This window comes from Mustela putorius, unplaced genomic scaffold, assembly GCF_011764305.1.
Source record: "Mustela putorius furo isolate JIRA1106 unplaced genomic scaffold, ASM1176430v1.1 tig00000145_pilon_pilon_pilon, whole genome shotgun sequence".
NCBI lineage: Eukaryota > Metazoa > Chordata > Mammalia > Carnivora > Mustelidae > Mustela > Mustela putorius.
In genome coordinates, this window is record NW_025421294.1 from 32,641,958 (window position 1) to 32,668,565 (window position 26,608).

At 43.3% G+C, this 26,608-nt stretch overlaps 1 long non-coding RNA gene across 1 annotated transcript; it reads right to left on the reverse strand.

Moving 5' to 3' along the window:
* Positions 1–2,621: 2,621 nt before the first annotated feature.
* Positions 2,622–20,524, reverse strand: LOC101678694. The gene is made up of 4 exons (XR_198348.3): positions 20,367–20,524; positions 4,995–5,129; positions 3,607–3,729; positions 2,622–2,706 (listed from the first exon to the last, which is right to left on the reverse strand). It is a non-coding gene; the product is annotated as an uncharacterized LOC101678694 (long non-coding RNA).
* Positions 20,525–26,608: the final 6,084 nt, after the last annotated feature.

The following is a 26,608-nucleotide window of genomic DNA, read 5'->3' on the forward strand; positions in this document are numbered from 1 at the left end:
CAAGGCAGAGGCTTTAACCCACTGAGCCACCCAGGCGCCCCATCATTTAACTATTTTAAATGAAAACTTATTAAGTATTTTCTCTATCATTAAAATGTCAAGAACAATTTCATGCTGTCAGAGACATTTATTCTCCAAACTCTTTTTTCTTCTTTCTTAGTTTAGAATCCACCACTAAGTGAAAGACTCTCCCTTAGCATCTTACCCCTGATGTCAGGGTGCTTCAAACAAGGTCAGGTAAAATATAAATGACACATGGTTCTGATCATCTATTAATGTTGGGCTTTCGTATCAAACACACACACACACACACACACACACAAATAGTAAGGAGAAAGGGAATGTCAAATTCTCTGGATTTTGATAGTAATCTGAATGAAGCAGATAGTTCTTCCGGTTCAGTGAAAGTGCTTACAAAAGATAAAGAGAAATCCTGAAAAGTCAAATTTGCCTAAGATTTGAAACGGAAAGGTCCAAATGGTAGAATTCAAGAGTTTGCAGGAAAACTTAGGTCATTATGTCATCTTATCCGGTTTCATTTTGTCTTTTCATTTTGTTTTGTCTTGTCTTTGTTTTTCACAGGGGAGAGTTAGTCCCCATGTAAAATACAGCCTGGGGTCCAGAAAGTTCATGCAAGAAAGTATTCACCCTAAGAACTTGCAAATAAGAAAGGGCCATGCAGCAAGCTGGCAGCAAAATGAGAAACAACCTCTCAGAGAAAGGTCAAGAGATGATGTAGAGTGAAAAATCTCCAGGGAACTGTCAGTTTCTGAAAATGAAAATGACAAAAGTGACAAATTTCAGAGAGTCTGAGGAGAGCAAAGGACAGAGGTTGAAAAACACAGAATAGAACCGCCGGCCCTCTTCCTCTGAAAGACCAGTCAAGGTCGTTTCCTCAGAATCCCTTAGGAGTTCACCCCTAAAGAAAGCAAAGGGGAACCTCATCCTGATCATTGTTAGTCAAGAAGAGGTTCTTCCTGACCAAGGTGAAGCCAGGAAGGCAGAGATCAGGGCTCTCTGAGCTGACATCCACAGCCCCAACCTTATTACCTGAGCTCCTTAGGTAATTTTTTCTTTAATATAAAAACAGGGGGGCCTGTGTGACTCAGTCAGTTGAGCTTCAGACTCTTGATATTAGCTCAGATCTTGATCTCAGGGCTGTGAGTTCAGGCCCTGCATTGGGCTCCATGCTGGCCATGGGGCCTACTTAAATAAAAATTTTAAAAAATTAAAATTAAAATTAAGAAAACAATAAAAAGACATAGAAGTGTCATACAACCTGTTTTGTAGTGATCTCCTGAGCACCGATGACCAAGGTTAAACCTACACCCACAGTAGACACACACACACACACACACACACACACACACACACACACGAGCATGCACACATAAACTCACAGTAAAGGGTTATTAAGCCACTCCCCAGCTGGTGACACCTCTCCCTGTCACTGGCAGAGGACACTTTCTCTCCCTTCTTTCCCATCCTATTGTCTCTTTCCATCTCCCTCTTCATCTAGGTACTGAGGGAAGCATTCACAACATTGACTTGAACTGCTGATAATATTCAGCAATTTAAAAGCTTCCCAAGCCCTACCCATTGTTGCATTTTTAAGCATTTTGAGAAACAATGCAGCAACTCCAGTGGCAGAGCTCCCGACCTGGGGCCAAATGGAAGCTGAACTGAGAATAGTCCAGAAGGTTTTCACGTACAGCCTGCCTATCTCCCAACCAGGCACTCCAGCCTCAAAGAGATAAAGATGTGAAAAAGCCTCTCTTTAGAGAACAAAATATGTAATATTTGTCCAACCATGAAGATTCTTTGCTTTTTTATTATATCTTCTCCACACTTGGGATATGGTTTAAAATGCACAGATAGCCATCACTTAACTACTTTGAGATAAGTTTATATCTTTTGGAGGTTTGAGTCATTTCTTTCAAAAGTTATTTTTAACGATGTTCATTTTTGAAGAAAATGCTAGAATACAATGTCATTCTGCAACAGCGGTTTTACATCAAATGCTTTTTACTTTAAGTTGTGAAAACAACATTGATTATACTGCCAAATGTTGCTTAAAAAAACCCCACAATTCTGCACCATAAAAGGACTTTGAGTCTTGTTTATTATCATCTAAATTGTACATCGTACACTTGACGGCAACAGATTGTATGCTAAAAAGCCTTCACTATCTCGACCAATAGATCTTATAATAAAACAACTCAGAAGTTTTTGCAAAAGCCTGATTTGGTGGATTCCTAATCTAAAAGAAATCTTTTTGTTCCCCTAAGACAAACGCTGATTGTGTCCCTGCCTCGATTGTTCCGCCCAGCGGTGTTTGGTAATCCTGGTCACCCAGAACAGCATTGAAAAGAGATGAAAGGAAAGGACAGAGATGTTGAACATGTCTGAATTCCATCCCCAAAGGGCCGCACCCTGAGGCACAAAGGCTGGTTTTTGTCTCCCCACATTGCATCACACATAGGTATTTTTATGTTCCTCCTGGGAAACAGCAAAGAAATTTCAGAGGGACAAATCTATTAGCATCGATCGAACGAATCCAAGAGTCTGTCCTCGTCTGAGCTAATGTCATTTGCCTGGTTTCAAAGTTTACTTGCCTTTGGAAACAGAGTATGAGTCCAGGTTCCCATGGTGGTGACCACATTTCTTCAACAAGTTAGATGAGGGGAGCCAACGGTATTTCTATGTCTAAATAGAGGTTCAGAGTGTCAGAAACATGGGGACCAATCTCATGATTTCCTAACATCACTGCAAAATCCAAAGATTGACTTGGAGTTTGTGCATAATGTTATGTTAACATAAAGGCTAGTCCTGGATAAAAAATTAATGTAGAATTCACTCAGCTGGCTTCTTTGATGCAGGAATAACCTGGTTTAGCTACTGTCTTATACTGTCATATATAGAACTTAATGGAAGACAGTAATGCTGGATTTGATACCTGCTTATGTCTGCTTTCTTACAACTGACAGAATATTCTAGGCTGAACTTGTACATTGAACTTCTACAAGGATTTGAGTTAAACCATTCTTTTAAAACTCTTGCATTGGCTCTATTGCCATCAGAAAACAGAAGCTTTATAGCTTTTGTATTGTCCAAAGATATGTCTCATCCAACTTGATCTTATGGATCTTGTCACTTCCTATCAAGAGGTGGACTCTATCTTTCTCTCGAAAGGTGAAATCAGACTCAAGATTCTGTAATTCCCTGGTTTTTCCAGTAGACAGCAATAATAATTAAAGACACATTGATTCTCCTAATGACATGAACAAAGCTTTTGATCAACTGACTATGGCCTTTGACTGAAATGGTTTCCCTGCCAGCCTTTAAGGCATCCTTTATTCATTCTGATACTTGCTGGACATGATCTAATTTGCCTGACTATTCTGGCTTGGGAAGTTTTGAATATATGATATGTCTAAAGAGAGTATGTTAAAAATAAAGCTATCGTATTACGGATCAGCATTAGCAATGAAACATTTGAAACAAGACCACAGCCATTCCTAAATCTTCCTCTTGGATACACGCAGAACTTAAATAGATCCCTGCTATAAATAGTTAAGAAAGAAAACTTGGTACAGCCAAGCTTACGGGATTCGAAGGTGCCTAGTTCTATTTTTCTCAGAAGAAAATGTTTCATTTTCTTATTTGTTGTTTCATCTCTTATTTTATCCAGGTGTCTTCTCCCAGAAATGATTCAGTATTTCACAAGGCCTATGAAAAGAAAGACCAAATTCAGGGATCGTCACTAGAGTTTGATGCATGGGGACAGCTCAGTGATTTAAACCACAGGACTTCCTTATTTTTCAAACCAGGTTCTAGCTTTTACTTCAGGCATTCATAATAAATTCATGAAGATGAGCTCCAGGCTTGTTTTCCTCACTTGTCTATCCTGTATTTGCAGGTTCTTCCATATCTTTACATGAGCATGGCTCCCAGCAGGAACTACGGATTTCTTAAATTTTTCAAAGTCTTCTTGGGACCATTACATCAGCACTAAAAACAACTGACTGTTGAGTGGGAACACACATTTTTTGGCTTCCCAATAATAATTATCTGCAGTGTAATATGGAACTGTCTGCTATACTCTACTAACTGGGGAAACAAAATAAGGTCCCATTCTTTTTACTGTTCAAATTAAGTTGTCCTAATTCTCCCAGTCCACCTGTGGGGCAAAGCATTTCTTCCATTCCTGGGGTCTTTATTCCCAAAAGAAGTTCCTAGACTCAGGGGTGTTTGCTCAGTGCATTGGCCCAGTTTTGATGACCAGCTATCCCAGGAGGGAGCCTAGAACACCTCCCTTGGTCAGAGTCTTAGTCTGTTCAGGCTACTGTGTGAAAACACCATCGACCATACAATGCGGCTTACAAACAAACACAAATTTCTCACAGTCCTGGGGGCTGGCACTGCCAGGCTCAAGACCCTGGTGGATGTGGTGTCTGTTAAGGGCCTTCTTCCTAGATCACAGAAGGCTGTCTTCTTGCTGTGTCTTTATCTGGTGCTGGTATCAAGGGAGATTTCAGGGGTCTCTATTATAAGGGCACGAGTCACTCCCAAAGGCCCCCACTTCCAAATACCATCATTGGCAGCTAGGAGTTTAAGATATGAATGTTGGGAGAATACAGATGTTCAGTCTGGATCGGTCAATCCAGTAGTCAATACTCTTCAGCTATCGTGGTTTGATTATCACTCTGCTGATGCAGTCCTTGCCTACAGAAGGAAGCACAGCACAGCTGCCAATGCTGACCTGATAGGAGTTTCTCCCCGTTCAGGGAAGGGCAGTATGGAGGTGTTGTTTCACTGAGATTGTTCTCAGACCTATAGCTCTGTAGACACTCAGCTCCTCACCCTCCACACAAACTAGGTCACAATCCCAAGGTTACTCCTGATAGCAAAGGAGCTGGCTCAGAGGTATCCAGTCATCCAACACATGTTCTGCTCAGAATTGCAATCCCCCCCACCCCCGCAATGGCACTTACTACTTGGGCTTCACTGGGTCACAGTCCTGGGCAAATGAGTCCCCAGTTCTGCCTCACTCCAGGTAGGGGGATAAGCCAGCATGAGGCCGCATTCGTTTCACAGATTAGGGATGACGATGGCAGTGTGCTCAGAACCTGTGGAGAGAGGACTGGGATTGGGAGGTGCTCACTGGGCACTGAAGTTTGAATGGGATGAGACGGGAAGCCACCAGAAAGTTTCCTGATGACTAGGAGGAGGCATGGTCAGGGACCACACCTCGGTTATAATTTCTGCATTTCCCCCTTATCTCAATGCCAAATACCCCCTGTGATTATCCTTTAGGGTCTCCATTATCTTGCAAGGGTGAAGAACGCTGCATGTGGTGTGAAGCAGGAGACCCTCCCCCATAAGAGATGTCCCTTTTATGATGGCCTCCTCTGCAGGCCCAGGGATTTAGAGCACTGTAAAGATCTTTGAGGGAAAAAACGCAACTTTCTAAAATCCATGAAGGGAAAACTGTCAGCTCTCTTCCTGAGGAGTCAATTAATTAAAGTTAAGTCCTCTCAAACACCGCCAAATGCCAGCTCCAGATGAAAGGACATGCACACGCATTATGCTTTGACCCCTTGTCTGCAGTCGAGTACCTGGCAGATTTGTGGAAAGCAGATTGTGTGCTGATCCAACAGAAATGGGTATTAGCTCACAAGGAAGGAAGATGAAGAGCTCAAGGACGATCTCAAGTATTTCATGTTTGGGACTTTTCATCTTTTTCCCCCTCTTCTGTTCCTCTTTGCAAAGTTTTCATCTTTTTTCCCCACCCACATGTATATGCCTTGAATCATGTCAGTATTGTCTTCTCATGGGGATGTGTCTGGGATGAACACTAGTCTGAAGCCTGTCCAGTTTGGGGTCTGAGTAGGTGTCTCTCTCAGCTAACGATACCTCCCCTTTCAGATGTTAGAGATGCAATGTGATCCTGAAGCAAAGTTCCGAGTTCAGCGCCAGGCGCACAGGCATACAGAGCAGGTCACCGTCATCAGCTAGAAGAGTCGGGTACCCACATCAGAAAAAAGGTGCTTTTGCCACCAGTGGAACACCAGCCTAGTGGAGGTACTTACTGTGGTCCTTCCAACCCTAACCCTGTCCCATCAGGTTGACACAGGTGGGAAAGCTGAGGATCGGAGATTACTTCTCTACTTTTCATCTTTCACATTCCTGTTGAAAGGCAGTCTCCAATCTCAGCAATTACCACTCCTTTCTACCATTAGAGGTTAATTTATTAGACTACTTTCCCAAATAAGTAGAGGAAACATGGCATAGAACAGGAAAGTCGGAGAATGCCTGATATCAAGAGTTGAAAGAGAAACATGGCTAGCCTAGGTGAAGTGGGAGACAGGAACAAACAGATGGAATGCCCACTACGGACCACAACAACTCAGTTAAGTAGCTACCAATCCCCCTACCATGGGTACACATTATTTTGGGGTTTTTAAACATGAGAAAACTGAATTTCAGAGAGGTTAATAATTTATGCCACCACGGACTCAGGAGCTAAGATTCCACATCAAGACAGCCAATCCTTCTGCCATGCTACTGCCCTAGGGTCATACTCATCCCTTCAATCCTTTTCTGGGGGAAGCCACAGCTGGGAGAGTCCCCATCACCTCTGACTTAACCTGGGGAGGAAGGGTTGCAGAGCTCCCTCTTCAGACGCCTGGAACTGCCCCTGCTTCTTCACCTGCTGGTTGAGAGTCTAATGGATCTGTGTTAAATCACACGCTGTGCAGTAACAATTAACCATAACTAGCATAATAATACTATTGTTTATTGAGGGTTGTGCTGTGCTAGACACGATGCCAAGCAATTTACAGACACTGTCTCAGAGAGAATGCGACTTAAGCAAATACCATTACCGGTCATTGGCATTTGACCTTTTCCTTGGAACCTAAAAGCCACACCATCTCAATGTGTGTTCAGGTCATGGAACCAGCTTGTTAACTGATCTAGAAACCAATTCTATTTTATTTTTTCTCTGCTGATTAAACTCCCTCACCTGCCCTCTCCTGACCCTCTCCTGACCCTGACCCTTCCCAGAAGGGAACTTTAGGGATGTTTCTGATTTCCAATCATGCTTAGATAATAAAAGTTCTCTGGTTACCTTCAAACATTACTGAGTCTGGTCCAGTGGAAAACTGTAGCATTTAGGCAATTCTAGGAGAGTCACAAAATTCCAAACTCGTTCAGAGTTGAAGCCTCTCATTATCACCCCATCCGTGTCTGTTCTGCCCTGGAATTCTGCCATGAGGAGGGGGAGGAGAAAATGTTGGGCTTCTTCCCTCTTGTCCTCCCTTCTCTCCCCGACAGTTTCTGCTCTAATTGCTCTGTGATTAGGCCCAGGGATAGGGGTAGGGAGAGAAGTTACAGAAGTAAATTGGTGTTTGTGCCCTTTAGGCATGGGGCATATCTCAGGTGGGCTTGATTCTAGCAGGGTATGGCAGCAGGTTCTAGGAGAAGCCAGTTGGAGCCTTTGACCACAGTGCCCTTGAATAAACAATGCCTCTTTCGTGGCCACCTATCATCCCGTTGGCCTCTGGGCTTCAGAAGTCTATGCCTCTGTTGGGATCCTTTTACTACTCCAGACTATCCTCGTGGATAGGCCGGCTCTCTCCTGGAAGACCCACATCTGATCCATGGAGACCACCATTTTGCACTGCCATCTTGTTTGCTCAAGGAGGTACACTCTCCCATTGCTCCACCAAATCTGGGCTGATCTAGCCTCACATTCAAGCCTGGGGACGGGGTGTGTTCAGCTACCTAAGTGGTCCCTTGAAGCTCCTTGCACTGATCTTAAGGAATAAAACTCCTCCCTTTTCAATAGCAACACTCAGGATGAACAAGGGAGCTTCTGCCATCTCCTTAGCAAGTGGGATCTGATGTATTTGGGACCTCCTCTTTTATTCTCTGGTTGGACAGGCTTCACTGAGACAGCATAGGAGCTTTTTGAAGACCTACTACACTCCAGCAAGTCATGGATTCACATTCCTACCCTTGTCTTCCACCCCTCCCACATGAGAGAGTCTGTGCTTTGTGACAGTCAGAACTCCTTCTATTGTCAAGTTCTTGAGCAACAGACACCCTGCTCTCTCTCTCACATGTCACGACTGCATGCAACTCCCATCAGTTGGTTCATGTTCCTTAAATAGTTTACCATAAGCTGCTGAAAGCCTTTTTTATTTATTTTTTTTTTTAAGAATTCCATTGTCAGCCTTACAATTCATCTCTTATGGCAGAAGGGAAGGGTTATAGTCTGTGCTCAAAAGATTCCCAAAGAAACCGCAAAGACAAGACTGGGCTGAACTCCACAATAGAGAAGACACCGGTGCATGCAGCCAGAAGTATATACAAATGCAGGACAGACAGAGGGACAAGGAGAGGCATGACTGAGAGCAGACCCATAGATCTAAGGAATGGCAGGAGATAAAGATTTTGCTACCAAAACCTGGAAAGTACAAGAGAGACTCACAGTTATTTTCAAAGGTGAGGCCACACCCAGCCATCTTTAACTGTCATAAAACTAACACAGGGACCCAGACTGTACCCCTGATATGGTCAGACTTTGGGTGTGATATGAATGGCCACTGAGAGAATATAAGGCTGAGAAGTCATCATTTCAGCTCTCAAATAACACCCAGAATTTCCTGAAAAGTTTATATAAAACTACAACCATGTGAAGCAAGTTGGCCTTACTCAACATTCAGGGCCCCCAGAGCTGGTGTGAGCCTTTCCATCTCATAAATCACTGTGGCCAAACCTATGCTTCTAAGTGGCAGAAAACATCACAAAGAAGCCAACTACTTAGGAGTGAGAGTTTTTTTTCAGGTGTCTCCCAGTTTAGAGTCAGCTTATTTGCTAGCAGTATTCAGCTTTCTACTTTCCAGAGATCATCTTTGCTTGGAATTAATCTGTAGATAATCTGGATTAAGGAGTTCTAGTCTCTTAATAAAATGGATCACCTCCACCTGTTGATGTGGCAGGTACAAGATTATAGAAACCTAGTGGTTCACTATCTTCTACTCTCCTCAACTTTCTAAGGAAGATTCTCAGAACTGCTCAGCTTCCCGGCCTTCATCTCTCAGAGAGCGTAGTAGGTAAAGGCAAGATGAGTACTTAGGGACACTTAATTTCTTCACATAAATTCAAAGAAATAAAGAAAGAAACTGAGCTCTCTAAAAAGGAAAACTTCCAGAAATAACAGGGAGAGGAGGAAGCAAGCTTAAGCATCAAGAACACTGAAGAGCGAGCCAGCAAATCCTACAGATTTGTAGAGACCGTTTGTTGGGAGAGCTTTCTAGGAACCTCTGCTGGGCCGGGTAGGGCTTTTCAGAGATGACCAGGTAAAGAGGTTTCCAGGCAGTTCAGTTGTGTGTTATGTGATGTGAACTCCCTCTAGACACCTTCACTAAGGACGCACATTATGTTTCAAGACTTGTGGAAAACAGAAGTGTCTCTTTGTTATGTGCTATTGACTTGGGCTTGAACTTAGAGTTTGGATGGCATGACAAAGGGTCACATTAATGAGATGATGACAGTTGACCTACCCTTGAGAATGAAAAGTCAAGATCATTTAACCCTAACTCACATGTGCATACAAGCAAGACAGATGAGCAGCCATGTGACCTGCCCCCGCATCCTGCTCCTCTCCCCTCAGTTGGACCCAGGCTGCCATCAAACATCACCACAGCAATGGTTGAGCCTCACATGTTGGTCTTCTACTACCTCATGAAGGCCCCACCATGTTGTTTCCTGGAAGGAATAGTCCACAAACATACAACCATTTCTGACTGTGGATGATTTACTTTCTTTCCTGGATTTTTCTGTACGTCCCAAATATGCTGTGATAAATAATGTACATGGTTAAAATTCTTTAATATGCACACATAATATTTTAAAAGAAAGCAACCGGACACCTAGATGGTTCAGTCAGTTAAGCATCTGTCCTCAGCTCAGGTCAAAGGAAGAGTGAGGGGAACAGAGTCAGAGACAGGAAAAGATAGAAGGACACATACATGAAAGAGAAAGTAAAAGGATAATCATTTTGCTGGTTTTGAGTAAAGAGGCTTTGTGAAGGTCTGCAGACAAAGGGGAAAAAAAGCTAAGAAAGATGGAAAAAGAAGACATCAGCAAGAGAGAAGACTAATGAGATTAATGAAGCATTATTCCAGAAAAGGTGGACCAGGGAGGGTTCAAGAAACAGCATGACTCAAGACTCACAAAGACTATGTAGAAAGTAAGAATGTTGGGGGCACCGGGGTGGCTCATTTGGTTAAGCATCTGCCTTGGGCTTAGGTCATGATCTCAGGGTCCTGGGATTGAGCCCAGTGTCAGGTTCCCTGCTCAGTGAGGAGTCTGCTTCTCCCTCTCCATTTGCCTCTCTCCCTATTCATGCTCTCTCTCTCTTTCTCTCATAAATAAAAGAGAGAAACAAACAAAAGCAAGCAAATCATCTTCTTAATTGTTATGATGGTTCAATAGAGGGTCAGTCAATTATAGTTGCTTATAGAACCAATGCCTACGGACATTTCCAAAGAATAAAATTAATGACTTCGACTTTGGTGATTTGAAAGTTAGCCCTCTTGGATGCATGGAACTAGAATGAATCGTCCGTAACCATCCCTTCTTTCTCTGTAATAAGGAAACTCTGCTTCCTCTTTGAGCTTCCTCTCTGCCAACCCGTTTTTATCCTGCAGCCTGAAAGATCTATGTCAAATGACACACACTCTGGCTATCTTCAGAATCCTACAGTGTTATTAGTGGAATTAAAGCCACGCTGTTCTGCCAGGTTTTTGAGGTCTTCCATACACCGACCACGTCACCTCCCAGATCCCACCAACCACAGCCAACACCCTCCACACATTGCTGCCCCAGCCCTGGGTGCATCCAGGCTAGCTCTGCCCCTGCTGGTGTGAGACCCCCCCCCTCCCTCCACTGCCCACATCCACTAGACCATCGAAGGTCCAGCTCAGATGTCCTATCCTCTGATGCACCATCCCCTTTCAACCATAATCCATGCTGTGCTGAGAGCTTCCATCTTTAAATTCCTTCGACTTTAATTACTTGTACTATTTGCAGGTTTTTTTTCCTATCTCTGATTACCTACTCAGTCGTCCTGCACGATTTAGCCCTGTAGTATATTATAGGATATTATAACAATCCTACCTTCGATGCTGTCATTGCAATGAGAGAGAACTGGTATTTGCATGTCTCCCATGAGCGGGCTTTCCACAGCACCTTTTGGCGAGGAAGCTCACCTTGCCGTTCTGTGGTCGTTCTTTCTTGCCTGTTGAGATCCACCTACTTCAGATTCCTATTTTAATGGTTCTGGAAGGGCTCTTTTACTAAGATTAAAAAAGACAACCCAAGAAAGTAACCTAAGAACCAATCGTTTCCCATGATGGGCTACGGAATGAATCCTATTACTGAATATTTAAGTGATGCATTTAAATTATACAACAAAATGGATCCAAAGTTTGTTCTTTGAGATATTTATAGACATCATACCTACCCACGAAGAACGGGTAATGGGCAAATAAATTCAGTAAATACTGGGTTAAACAAACACGTTCCTTTCCTGTAACATTTCTTAAAGTGTCAAAACACTGGCACTGGGAATCTCCCTGAACAAGTTAGCTTAGCGCATGTGGGTATTTCTATAAGGGAGTTGACCACAGGCCCATTTTCCTATAGAGTGACTTCTAGGGGTGCGTTCCAAGGCACTCACTCTGTCTGACACTGACGTGCCTCGCCTCAGATGTTCCCTTCCTAAGCCCCCTCATCAGGATCTTCCCTGAACCTAGAGCAAGGGGCCTCTAAAGGGAATGTTTCTTTTCTGTTCCTCCCTTCCCCTGTGCTCTGTTCCCTGCTCTGGGCGAAGCCCTTTGCTCTTATTTTGCACACCTCACCCTTTTCATGTTTAGTGTTGAGTCACGTCCCAAACTGAAGATACTTCCTGGCCTCTTTCTGCATTTGTTCAGTTTGAATTCCCACGCAGTGAGGCAGCCTCACGTGCCAAGTAACACGGGGGGCTCTGGGGGCTCATGGCCTGGCTTTCACTCTGCACTGCAGCCGCTCTGTAAGCCAGGGACATTTCCTCAACACTGGGCACCTCCTCGTAAGTGGGAACAATTACAGAACATGCTTCAAGAGATTTTGTGGGAGGTCAGTGTATGTAGAGCACTCACACAGAATCTGACCTCTAGTGCAGGCTATTGGTGATCATTAGTGTTAATCCTCAAGAATTCCATTTCTCAAATGAGAGCTACTGCTGTGACTCTTCACTATGGTGGGGATCCGTGTAAATCCCAAACCATCAGGAAGTCGAGCTCACGATTTTTGAAAATCACTTGCTGTACTTGCCTGAGAAGAAGTTTCCTCTTATTCTTTGGTGGGGAAAAAAGAAAGAAAATCAAAGAGAAGAGAGCAGCCTCTGGGCTGGGTGTGACCTCAAGGAGTTACTTTCTAAAATCCTGCTTCAGTGGGTCAGTAAACTTCTCCTGTCAGTGGCCAGACAGTAAATGTTTTAGGCTTTTCAATACATAAGTTCTCTGTGGTAACTCCTTGAATGGGCATGGTGATCTTCTGGTGAAATTTTATCTACTAAATCAGACAGCTGTCTGGATTTCCCCCACAGGCCTTATTTGTTGACCTCTGCTCTATTAGTAACAACCCCGAATTTCCAGCCGGGGTGTCTCTGTCCACCAGATGTGGGAAAGGAACCTGACTCCTCTGGGAACCCGTAGAAATGAGAGAAGCCAGTCCAGGGAAAAGGCCAACAAATTTTGGAGAGAAGGGCCAAAACGAATACAGTCTCCATGACATTTTAGACTTTTGGGTCCATTCTGCCAAAGGCCATCCTACCTCAGGACTCTTGGTTATATAAGCCCATCAATTCCCATTACTGTTTAAGCTGAATTGAGGCAGGTTTTCTTGTCATGGGCAAACCAAGATCTTCTACTGAGACAATGTGATTAGAGTGACATTAAGTCCATCAGTGACCACTTAATGGTGGATGCTCTGGGTGTTGGATTTGTGTTTTATTTGTAGTTAAAACTTTCACTGAGTGACTCAGAAAAGAAATTTAATGACGAAATCCGATTCTGGAATAAAGTCAGAGTCATGCATCTAAAAATGTCTAAGCACTTTCGTCATTTCTAAAGTGCTTGGGGGTATTATCTTTCAAGTATCTATTATTTCTAGTTTATTTATAAAGCGCTCTTATATTCTGATTTTATTGCTTCTGGCTCTTCTGTTATTCTACATAATAAAAACAAGGAAATTCCTCCATCAATCTATAACCCCTTAAAGGTCTGACTGTAGTTGAGAGGGACTCTGAATAAATTCAGCAGAGGCACTGGCCTTGCCTTCGTCAATCAGCTTTTTCTTGTCAGGTTTCTTTAACACCTCAGAATCAGCCCCAAACAGAAAGCTCCAAGATCCTATGGCCACCATTTCTCTCATTTAAAGCAGAATAGGTGGTGAGGGCATGCAGACGGAGGGTCTGGAAGTGTTTTCCAAGTCCACTAGAGACTCTGCCTCTTGAACACAAGAAATGGTAAAGGACTCACTTAGGGTATTTACCCCATAGCTGGGAACCATGCCTGTGAGGTCTCTGAGCATGTGGCAGAAACTCCACCGTAGACGGCACCAATCCTCACGCGCCCACCCCCTCAGACATTCCCTGTGTTCATGGAACCTCACTGACTTGCAGACCATCTCTGGAGCATTGATGATAAACACGGTCCTCGCCTTGTGCATCAGTTGCCACACTGGTCAAGTGACAGCCCTCATCAGACAAGGTCCCTTTTGGACATTAGGGATGGGTCACTGACTTTGTTCATGTGCTGAGTCAGTTGTTTGTGCTGCTGTAACAAATTACCATACACTTAGTAGCCTAAAACAATACAAATTTTGTACCTTACAATTCCGTAAGCTGAAGAATGATGTGAGTCTCACTAGACTAAAAACAAGATGTCAGCCATGATGCATGGCTTCCAAAGGCCATAGGAGAGAGTTTCCTCATCTTTTCCAGCTTTTAGAAGCTCCTCACAGTCCTTGGTTCATGGCTTCTTTCAATTCCCCAAACCAATAAACAGGGATGGAGCCACATTGAATCACTCCCAACTTATTTGCTGCCTCTCTCTTCCATCCAGCTAATCCAGAACAATCTCCCCATCTCAAGGTCAGATGATTAGCAATCTTAATTCTGTTTGCAATTCTCAATTCCCCTTTGCCATGTTAGCCTAATGCATTCATCAGTTTTAGGGGTTAGAACACGGACAACTTTAGGGGCCATTATTCTGCTTCCCATGAGAAGGATAGTTCAGGAAAAGCAAAATATATTGAATGGCAGATGATGTTAAGTGCAATAGAGAGAAACAAGGCAGGATCAGGAACCTGGCATGTGGGATCTGTGTGTTCTTTTATACAACTTGATCGGAGAAGGCCTCCACGTGAGGGGACCTCTGAATAAAAATCTGAGAGATAAGGGAACTAACAATGAAGGTGTGTTCGGGGAAAGCTTTCTTGCAAAAGGAGCATGTCAAGTCCCCGAGGTGAAAGCATGCTAGGAGTGTAGGAGGACAGACGGACCCGAGCAGAGTCAAAGCTGTGGGAGGCATGGAGGGGATGAAAGAAGATGGACAGAGAGGGAAGGGAGGAGCATCATACCAACCTCACAGGCTAGGGAAAAGAGCTTTGGTTTGACTCAGAGAGCACAAAAGGGAGACATGAGGTTTTCTTCTTCAATGTTTTTAGAAGCATTTTCTATTTAAATAATTTTGGATTTCTAGAAAAATTGCAGTGATGATCCAGAAGAATCCCATCTACTTTTTACCCAGCTTCCCAATGGATTAACTAAGTAACCCTGGCAGTTACCCAAACTAAGTAATTAGTGTTGGTACAAAGCTATTAACGAAACTACAGACCTTACTCATACTTCACTGTTTTTTGCATTCATGTTCTCTTCCAGCTCAGGATCCCATGCTGCAATTTGTCATGTCCCCTTCGTCCCCTCTGAGCTAGAATAGCTTCTCATCCTTCTCTTGCATTTCATGACCTTTATGTGTTTGAAGAGCCCTGGTCAGGTCTTTGGGAAATGTACCTTGATTTATGTTTGCCTGGCATTGTCCATGGTTACGGGTTGGGGTTATGGGTTTGGGGGAAGATTCCATATAGATGAGTGTCCTTCTTTTCACATATCATGGGGGGTATGTGATATCACTGTGGTTAACTACTGGTGGTGTTAAATTTGATCCCTTGATGAACGTGTTGTCTGCCAGGATTACCCACTGTAAAGTAACTCTTTCCCCCTTCCACACTCTGTTCAGTGGAAGTGAGTCCTACGTGCAGCCCACACTGGAATGGAGTGCAGTAAGTTCTACCTCCTAGACTAAGGAGCTATCAAGAATCTGTGATTTAGGGGCACCTGGGTGCTCAGTGGGTTAAGCCTCTGCCTTCAGCTCAGGTCATGATCTCAAGGTCCTGGGATGGAGCCCTACATTGGGCTCTCTGCTCAGCAGTGAGCCTACTTCTCCACCTCTCTCTCTCTCTGCCTGCCTCTCTGCCTACTTGTGATATCTCTCTCTCTCTCTCACACTCTCTCAAAGAAATAAATAAAACCTTAAAAAATTTTAAAAAAGAATCTGTGATTTATGTTAAAACTGCCACAGTATGTAATGTGCATTTCACACATTTGCAGATACTTGGAAGCTATGGAAATACCCTGCTTCTTAAAGCTGTGCCCACTAATACTATCTCTCAGTGGATCTTGACCATAACAAGTAGTGTTTGAATAGTCGTCTTATGTTTCCTTCATTCCAGCTATGTTTTATGTTTGGAATTCTTCTATAAGGAAGATTTATCCTTTCTCCTCTATTTATTCATTTGTTTATATCAGGACAGGCTCATGTATAATCGTTTCGTTCTTTGGATAATCTAATACTACCATAATTGCTTGGTTATTCCAATTGTTCTGGCTTTGGACATTGGGCACTCTTTCAGATTAGTTCCTGTGTCCATTTGACATGGCCCTATTTCTTATTTTGTTCTTAGCGTATTTGCATATCTTGGTACTGTAAGTTGTAGTAGTATATCCTTGGTCCTACAAGATTTCTTGGTACTCTAGGCTCATCATGAATTTTCTCTGTATAGCCCTAGAATCAGCTATTGCTCTTAGCAGCCCTGGTAACTACAGTTGGAGCATGGTATTAAGAAACCAAGATCTGGGGCACCTGAGTAGCTCAGTCAGTTAGGTGTCTGCCTTCAGCTCAGGTCATGATCTCAGGGTCCTGGATTCGAGGCTCACATCAGGCTCCCTTCTCAGCTGGGAGTCTCCTTCTTCCTCCTTCTCCTTCTCCCTCACCCTCTGCCCTTCCCCCTGCTTCCAATGTTGTCTCTCTCTCTCTCTCTCTCTTAAATAAATAAATAATATTTAAAAAGAAGATGAAGAAGAAGAAGAAAGAAAGAAAGAAGCAAGCCATGATCAGGGTACAAGTGTGTCATTGGAGAGATTTAGGCTGAAGAGAGATATGCTCTGACTTATGTTTTTAAATGATCAGTCTTATGGCTGGGTTGAAAACAGCCCCATGGGGATGACGGTTACAATACTATTATCCAGACTTCCTGTAATCTAGAGAAGTTGTATGGTGACTAATCCAATCACTGCAAGGTGCCTGAGGTCCCCTTCCATGCACCCCCATGCCAACTGCAGCTATTCTTCATGCGTCAAACTTTTATTGACCCCCAATGTGTACCAGGCACCGTGCTATCTGCAGACGATGCAGATATGAAGAAAAGCATTCCTTCTCCCTGGGACCCTCACAGGTGCAGCACAGAGTGATAAGGAGGGGAATGAAAATTTGTAAAAGATCAAGTGTTGGCATAAAAGAGAGAATAACTTTTTACTGGAAGACCACGAATGCAGAACACAAGGTTGAGACGGTAGTTTGGAGTCATATTCACAGGGCTGGCATCTGGGTTCTACAATGTAGATGACTAACAGATGACTCTTTTCTTTGAGCCTCGATTCCCATACCTGGAGGAAATGACATCATCTCCTTGCAGAGACCATGCCACACCCACCATGAAGTTTTGTCTTCACCTTCCATTTCCTGGTTGTCCTGCAGCTGGAGGGGGACCAAATGTCAGACTGTGGCCAAAAGAACGTGGGGAGGAAGTGGGATGGCACCCAGAGACCTGGCCCCTAAAAGCTCCTTGTGATCTTCCACAAACTCCCTCCCTTCTACGCAAAAGGCTTCAGGACAGCTGAGGCACAACAAACCACATGCTCACTGCTTGAAAGAGCTACACAGCCTGGAACATGGGCTGTGACTTGGCGGGAGAGCGAGAAACACCGACTACAATTCTGGGATGGCCTATTGAAACAGTTAGCCTATCCGGATTCGTACAGCAGCCCCAAGTTTGCTGGACCACCTTAGGGAGACAGTAAGCACATGATCAGCTCTCCATAACGAGAGCCCTGGTCATCTCAGCTATGATACACAGAAGGGGACCCACTAAAGAGAGGGGACTTGAGGGTATTTGCTAGGTGACTGGAAGGTGTGAGGAGTCCAGGGTTTTGAGCAGAGAATAAAAAAAGGACATGCCAAAAAAAGGAAGGGGGAGAAATAGGGTAAGAAAGGGAGGAGGGGGGACATATGACATGAGACAAAGGGAAGCAAGAGCTGTTCAAAAAACTGCCAGAGCATCTGTCCTGGGCAGGTGTCCTCCCCCTCCCTTTCAGGTCCAGCCCGTGACACGGACGTTGGTGTGGCCAGGCTCCCTGTGCCTGACAGAGCTACCCAGAGCCTCGCTGGTACTCCTCCCTCAGCTGTGCTAGATACAGACAGAGAAATAGAGGCCTGGCTTTTTCATTTGTTTGAACCTGCTGGCAAGATCCTTCCTGGACACTTGTTTTTACTATTTGGAATGTGTTTCTTTCATCACTTTCCGGTCACAGGAACAGTCTTAATGGAGTATAGGATCCAAATTGGGAGCAGGAAGCCCCACTAAGGAAAAGCCAATCAAAAAAAGGATAGAGGTGTCCTTTGTCTCTCTGAATGGTCAGGGAACAAAGGACAAATGTGTAGAATAGGGATGGGAAAGTGGCAAAGGATGCTTTTCCTGAAGGCCTCCCCCTGTGAGCAACACAGACGTTTCCCTGGGGCTTTGGGGCTCAATCTGCAACCAGTGCAAACATTTTTCTCTGCACACAGGACTGTGTGATGAGAATCCCGATGCTTTTAAAAAGCACTGCCTGTTTATCTTTCTCCTAAATTTAGGAGTGTTCACGGAACCAACAAGTCATTGTTGAAGGTTGTTGGGCTGTAAGGAAGGTTAAGTTACTGCTTCTGCATAGGTGATGGGAAGGAACCATGTCCACAAACAGAAAATTGACACCCAGCTGATTGAAGCAAATCTACCTCATTTACTAGAGAAATCTTATCCCTCAGAAAACCACATGTTAGGAAAAATATAGAGTCAGTGTTTCCAGGCAAAAGGACCACCCCCCGCCTGAAAAACAGGAAATCACTAAAACAAAGAAAACCAGATCCAAATAAAATTTGGAGGCATGTGAAATTTATGAACTCTTTACAGCGAGATGTTTACGTTCCGGCCTCAAAAATTCCTGTGTCCCTGTCTTTCCCTCCCACCTCCTTGTCTTGAGGGTTTTCCAGATTTCCTGTCTACCCGTAAGCATTTGGGAGCAATACTTCCTGCCGAAGGACTCACTTTGAGCAAGGCCTGACTATAATACGGGCTTCTAAAAGAGCCCCGTGTGTGTAAATTCAAGCACATTAGCCCATCCTGCCCTTTTCCTGGAAAGGAAATCTCATCTCCTTGTGTGTATCTGTAAATCAAAACCCACTGGCCTATGGTGTTCTCTTGAGGCTTGGCTTGGATGAGGGCTGAGCACACAAAGATCTATTCACGCCTCTGGACTTTCAAGAGAATCATATTGTCCAATCAAGGAGGACCCTGACAGCACTTACAAACCCCTATCTTAGGGACCGCCACAGCCCATGTTGTCTTCTCTTCCCAGGGGCCTTGTACAGCTGACCTGACACGGGGTGTGCCTGGGGTGGCCAGGTCCCAGAGTACCAGGGTACTCTCTCAGTAGTGAGTACCTGTCAGCGCTCAACAAAAGCAAAGAGAGTTTTGTGGTAGATATTCACTTCCTTTCTGTTTTCCCCAAAACACAAGGCTCTGGATTAGGGAAAACCTCACCGGTCAAACAATGAGTCTAGTTTTGCTTGGCTAAAGTCAAGAAAGATCTTGGCTCCAGGGTCAGCCCCCAGAGACAAAGCCTAGGGAAGAAAACTGGACTGTTAACAGCTTCTTTATGACCCTGTATTTCTGTGCCATCCCTCACAAGGTTATAAACACCAAATGTCTGAGCAGCTTTACTAAATTTCAGCAGAAGAACCTAATATCTTGGTTTCATAGAGACACCTGTACTCTACTGGGGAGAGTGGGGAATTGTATTTTGCGGTTTTGCTATCTATGAGAGGCATTCTGTCCACACCAGCTATTTTGTTGCAGAATCTGAAATACAACCATATGCAGAGTTGATAGGTTTCGCACATCACCTTGCACATAAGAGGGAAATAGTAGCAAAGACCATGTAGTCAGACGTGTCTGTGAAAACCATCAATTCTGCGTTATCTCCAACTTACTGGATTTCTGAATTAAAAGAAAACTCTGAAAACATTATAAACTCAGTAGCAGAAACGAAGCTAATAAGGATGAGGTAGTGGGAAAGCTACCTCCTTGCTAGTCTTTTTCATGTGACCTTTTGCTCTATTTCAAGAATGTTGGGCACTTTAATACCTAGAGATTTTACGTGCATCTGGTGCCCTCTAGTGGCAGGGAGTAATCTCCAGCCATGCAAACCTCATTTTAAAGCTTCAAGCAATCCCCTCTCCCTAATTTAACCTAGCCCAGATTTACAGAGAGGGACAAGAAAATGAAGGAGCCAGAAGGCAAGAAATTGTTTTGGAGTACCTTTGTAATTTTAAAGGTAAATCCCAGCAGGTAACCCTGGGTTTACAAGATAAGGGTCTGAAGACCTTTCTTGGAGGGTTCAGCTTTCTTCCAGAGATGAGGACAGTATTCTGCCAGGTATCTTCTGGGAAACTTCATAGCTGAAAACAGGTCTCCCAGGTTGTTTTAGAAAATTCAGATAAGCTCCAGAAATCACACAGTTCCTCCTGGTTCTGAGAATGGTGGATAAGGGGGCAGACCTCAAACATTGCACAGTCCCTAGCCAGAAGAGAACATGGACCTCCTGGGAGCTAAAATTCCCACCAGCCAGCAGGAGACCAGAGATAATAGCTTACCTAAGTCTCCTCCGTAGTCCTCCACTGTCCAAAGTCTTTCTTGCTATCAAAGTGGCTCTTAGACCTGGAGGACCATCTTCACTGCTGGTACCTACCTGTCCCCAGGGCAGAGCATACCCTCCTTCCAAGCCGGCCTCGGCACCTAAAATTTCAGCATCTCTCCCATTCATCTCTCTTGGACACTGCACTTCAATTCAGGCCTTGGTCACCTTGCATTGTGACTCAGTCACCTTGCATTGTGACTTTTTTATATCTTCCAAGTTGGGTACCCTCTGCCCTGCTCACTCGTCTTTTACATGGCTCCTAGCTGGGTGGTTGGTTGCTTGAGAAAATTTATTATCTGGTGATCTTAGGGAAAAGTACAATAAAATGACATGACCTCAGGTCGCTTCTTGAGCTGCTGGTTCCCTTTCCCCAGCTTCTCTTGCTGTGCCCACACATGCTTGGCCTTCTGTGCAGAACATGGCAGACGGCTGGCCATCCTTCACTTACTGCAAATGTCCTCTCCTCCAGGAGTCCTCCCTAGTATTGTAATGGCTCCTGCCCATGATCCCACACTAGCTGTTGGGACAGCAGCACTATTCACAGGAGTTCTGCTATCTCTTGCTTATGCATTTATCTCTACCTCCTCCAGAACCAAACTAGATCTTTTTTAATTTAAAAATTACTTTATTCGGGCGCCTGGGTGGCTCAATGGGTTAAGCCGCTGCCTTCGGCTCGGGTCATGATCTCAGGATCCTGGGATCGAGTCCCGCATCGGGATCTCTGCTCAGCAGGAAGCCTGTTTCCTTCTCTCTCTCTCTGCCTGCCTCTCTGTCTACTGTGAACTCTCTCTGTCAAATAAATAAATAAAATCTTAAAAAATAATAATAAATAAATAAAAATTACTTTATTATTATAAAATACAATGCTCTAAAAATTTGCTAAAACTATTAGAATTATATAACCAAACATGCTTGTTAAAAATTTTTAGATACAAGAGGCACATAACATTATATTATATATATTATATATTCTATTATGTTACATTACATTACATTATATTAGTTTCCAGATTCAAGATTTGTGTATTGTGTAGTGATCCCTAGAATAAGTGTTAAGAACATCTGTCACCACATATAGTTAAACATTTTTCCCTGTAGCTCCTGGGTTGATCAGTTGGTTAAGCATTGGGCTCTCCATATCAGCTCAAGTCATAATCTTAGGGTCCTGAGACTGAGCCCCACATCAGGCTCCTCACTCAGTGGAGAGTCTTTTGCATTGTCTCTCTCTCTCTCTCTTCCCCCTCTCCCTCCCTCCTTCTGCCACTCCTCCACCCATGCTTGTGCTTTCTAAATCTTTTAAAAAAATTTTTCATGGTGCTGAATAGGTCTTTTAAGACCTATTCTTAGCAACTTTGAAAGATGAGATACAGGATTATGGTCACGATGTTATACATTACATCTCTATGACTTATTTATTTTATAACTGGAAGCCTGTACCTTTTGACTATCTTCAGAAATTCCACCCACCCCCACCCCCCACCCGCCACCGCCTCTGGGAACCAATCTGTTGTTTGTATGTATGAGCTAGACTGTGTCATGTTTTTGTTTTGTTTTTAGAGATTACACGTGCGAGATCATAGTGTTTTTGTCTTTGACTTACTCTGCTTAGCATAATCAGGCTTCTCACTTGGTTTGGCTGAGTTGCCTGGCAGATGGTAGTGAGTGTGTGCGCGTGCTCATGCAAACACACAGACACACACACTCTATGTGTGTAATATTACACAATTGTGAAGGTGAGCTTCATTTTATCAGTATCTCAGCAGTCAAAATAGAAGGAGCTTGGAATTCAGTGCCTGTAAGGATGGGACTTGAATCTTGCTGCCACTTCCTCATATCTGTGTGCCTTTAGGCGAGTAATAAACCATTTTGAGCTTCCGTTTTTCACGTGGAGAAGGGAGGTAATAGGACCTTCTGTGAAAAGTGAAGACTAAAGTAGTTAGTATGTGCCTGGTCTTATCGAGAACCGGGCCCTCACTGAATGGAGTTTTATCTGTCCATCTGATACACAGTATACACATGGCCATAATTCACTGGATTTGAGCTTTCTGCAGCGGCAGTGGAAACTCAGAAAATTTAGTCCCTCTGATCTCATGCTGAATATATATTTTCCACCATGATTCCATGCACATTTTCACTTGAATTTGGCATAGACCACTTTTTTTTTCTTTTTTAACTTATAAACGCTTACGCAAAAGGCAATTATTACTTCATGGAAATGTTTGTCGACCATTCCTTAGTTTCATACCAAGAAGCAGGGGCAAAGTATATTTTTACTACTAAGCAATTGAATCACTTTCTTTCCCCTCTCACCTTCTATATATCCACTGGGGCGAAGTCAGCTGAAAAAATAATAAAATCATATGCATAGACCTCTACTTCATCATCTGGTCTCAGGAACGCCTGCTGGCAACACATAGGTCATATACCCAAAGTGGCATGTTCTAAAGGCGACAGATAGACTCCGTCCCGCTAATTTATTGCCTGCCTTTTCATAGCATCAGGTTCATAAAACATTGCCTGGGTGGCTGGCTGTCTCACTGTCTTGAGGCTGAAGCAAGGCACAGGGGGTCCAGGAAGGAGACATGAGTTGCCAAGTCCCTGCTGACAAGCATACTTGCCTACACCCTTTTAAAGCATTTCGCATAGGCAACGTAGCAGGGGAAAAAGACCCAGCTTGCCAACAAACCATTACGAAAATCTAAAAATGGGGCATTAAGTTTTGCTCCATAAGTGTTCTTTCCGTGACAAGCCCTGTTGATTAAGCTTCAAAACTCTTTCAGTTTTTATGTTATGGAAGAGACTTCAGAATCTCATTAGCTCTGTTGGGTAGAAACACTGGAATTTTTTCAACCCTGTTGTTTTCATGTTAAATAAAGCAGTGATAAGGAACAAAGCCAGAGGGATGGTTTTAGGCTGCTGTACTAGGTCCTGATATTCTACAAAGTGTTGGGATTTATCCTGGGTGAACCAACTTCACAAAGACAGGAGGAAACTCATCTTTATGATTGGTGGAAAGCATGGGAGCAACAGCCCAGCAATAGGAAAATAGAATAATAGGTCATCTTAGTGGCAGTTGAACTGAACTGATCTCAATATGTACATGTTATGTAGCGTCCCTTGCAATTTCTACCATAACCAGATCTGGATGGAGTTGATACAGTCCTACACCTTAGGTCCATACCACACCAACCATCCTATGACTCCACATTTTAGATTTTTTTTTATTATTACTTATTTATTTGACAGAGATCACAAGTAGGCAGAGAGGCAGGCAGAGAGAGAGAGAGGGGAAAGCAGGCTTCCTGCCGAGCAGAGAGCCTGATGTGGGGCTTGATCCTAGGACCCTGGGATCATGACCTGAGCCGAAGGCAGAGGCTTTAACCCACTGAGCCACCCAGGTGCCCCCGACTCCACATTTTAAAGCTCTCAGGGGAATCGACAGGTAGATTTGTATAATCTGTTACATTCCAATATGGTCTCAACTGGAAGCCCAAAGCCTAGACCCCACCCTCTGTCATTTGTTCTTTGGTCAGGGTTTTAGGAATTGGGCAGTTGTGTATGTGACAATCCAGATATGTAGGTTGTCTTGAAAAAATTGGTCGGTCTGGCCACACTAAGGCCCACAGTCCCATATGACAGCACTCAGCGGAAGCTGAAAGCACCTGTGTCCCATGGGTGGGGGAAGGCTTCTCCAGGGTAGCCCCTCCGTGCATCTCACCTCTGCTGCCTTCCTAGCCCCTGCACACCCTGGACTGGGCCTACAGTGGTTTACACATGCTGTTTTATATACAGTGACAATTAGAGACTGTGTTCATTTGCTAGGGCTGTCATGACAAAGTGCCACAGGTGGCTTAAACAACAGAAACGTATTTTCTCCTGATCCCCTAGAAGTTCTCAAGGCTGCAAGTGCTGACATCAAGGCGTTGGCAGGATTGGTTTCCTCTGAGGTCTCCTTGGCTTGCAGAGGGCTGTCCTCTCCCTCTGTGTTCACATGGTCTTCCCTTTGTGTTTCTGTGTCCTAATCTTCTCTTATAAAGGCACCAGTCATCCTGGTTGAGCACTCGTCCTAATGGCCTTATTTTCATTGCCTCTTTTAAGATGTTATTTCCAAATACAGTCTCAACAATTAAAATTAAAGGGGCACAGTTCAACTCTAACAATTTCTTAAAGGTTACAGGTGAGCCAAGTATTAAGTTCTTTTCATTCTGCTACAACCCACACTTCCGTAGCAATTAGTTACGACAAAAATCGGGAAATGGGTAGATTGCATAATCCAGACATCTGACTGATTTGTTTAGCACACCCACATTCAACATCACAAACACAGGTGAGGACCGGAAGCTCTAGAACCCTACACTGGTTCATCCCGTGTTGTTCTTGTTGGCTTAGAGAGAACCCTGCTCTCACTAGGAAGTGCTCTTTACATAGTTCTCCCCCATCATTCTGTATTTCGTCCTTTCTCCATAATTCGGCATCCTCAACCCTTTACTACTACCCTCCCTTGACACAAAACTACCTTCAAAAAATTTTTTAAATTGAGATGTAATCCATATGTTATATTAGTTCCAGGTGTAAAATACAACCCAACAGTTTTATATACTGGGAAACGATCCCCAGGGTCATCTACTTAACATCCACCGCCGCATATAGTTTCATAACTCTTTCATGTGATGAGACGTTTTAAGATCTACTCTCTTAGGAACCTTCTCATGTATAATACAGTATTAACCGTAGTCACCACGCTGTATGCTGCATCCCCATGACTTCCTGTTTTGTAACTGGAGGTTGTAACTTTTGACCCCTTTACCTTTCTCATCCAACTCCCACCCCTGATCCCTGGCAGCCACCAATATGTTTTCTCTTGAGTTTGGTTTTAGGGGTGTTTTGTTTCTGTTCTTCGATTCCACACATAAGTGATATCATACAGTATTTCTCTTTCTAGGTCTGACTTACTTAGCATATTGCCCTCCACCCATGTTGCACCATGGCAAGATGTCTTTCTCTTTTGTGGCTGAGTAGTATTCCATTGCATCTACATTCCCCATTGTCTTTACACATTCGTCCATCAGTGGACACTTAGATGGTTTCTCTCTCTTGGCTGTTGTAAATAATGCTGCAGTGGACCTGAGGTGCATATACCTTTTTAAGTTAGTCTTTTCACTTCTTTTGAATGAATATCCAGTAGTAGAGTTGCTGGATAATATGGTAGTTATATTTGGCTTTTTGTTTTGTTTTTTGTTTTTTAGGGTTTTGTTTGCTTGTTGTTTTTGTTTGTGTGTGTGTGTCAAAACTCCATACTGTTTGCCATTATGGCTGCACCAATTTATATTCCCACCAAAAGTACACAAGGTTTCCCTTTTCTGCATATCCTCACCAACACTTGTTATATCTTTCTTTTCCAGTTGTTTTGGGATATAATTAAAATAGAGAACTATATAAATTCAAGGTGTACAGTATGATGTATGATTTCAGCTGCATAAATTATGAAATAATTATCACTAAAAGTTCAGTTAACATCCGTCATCCGATGTAGATAAAATATACATTTCTTCCTTATGAGGCAAACTCTTAGGATTTACTCTTAACAACTTCCATATATTATATATATATATATACATATATATATATACATATATATATGCTGCAGGTTATGCAGTGGTGTTAACTGTATCCATCACTTTATAGATTATATCCCTGGTGCTTATTGATCTTATAACTGGAAATTTGTACCTTTTGATGTCCTTCATTTAACTTTCCCCACCTCTGGTAACCACAGATCTGATCTCCCCTTTTCTATGAAGAGTTTGGTTGGGGTTTTTGTTGGTTTGTTTGTTTTTATTCCATATACAAGTGAGATCATGGAATATTTGTCTTTGACTTATTTCACTTATCATAATGCCCTCAAGTTCTATTTATGTTATCACAAATGGCAGGCTTTCCTTTTATTTAAGACTGAACTATATTCTACACACACTCAAACACATACATACTCATCCCACATTTTCTTTATCCGTTCATCCACCAAATGACACTTAGGTTGTTTCTGTGTCTTGGCTATTATAAATAATGTTGCTATGAACATGAGAATACAGGTATCTCTCTATTGTAGTATTTTTGTTTTCTTCAGATATATTCCTGGAAGTGGAATTTTTGTATTATACAGTAGTTCTATTTTTAATTTTTGGAGGGAACTCCTTG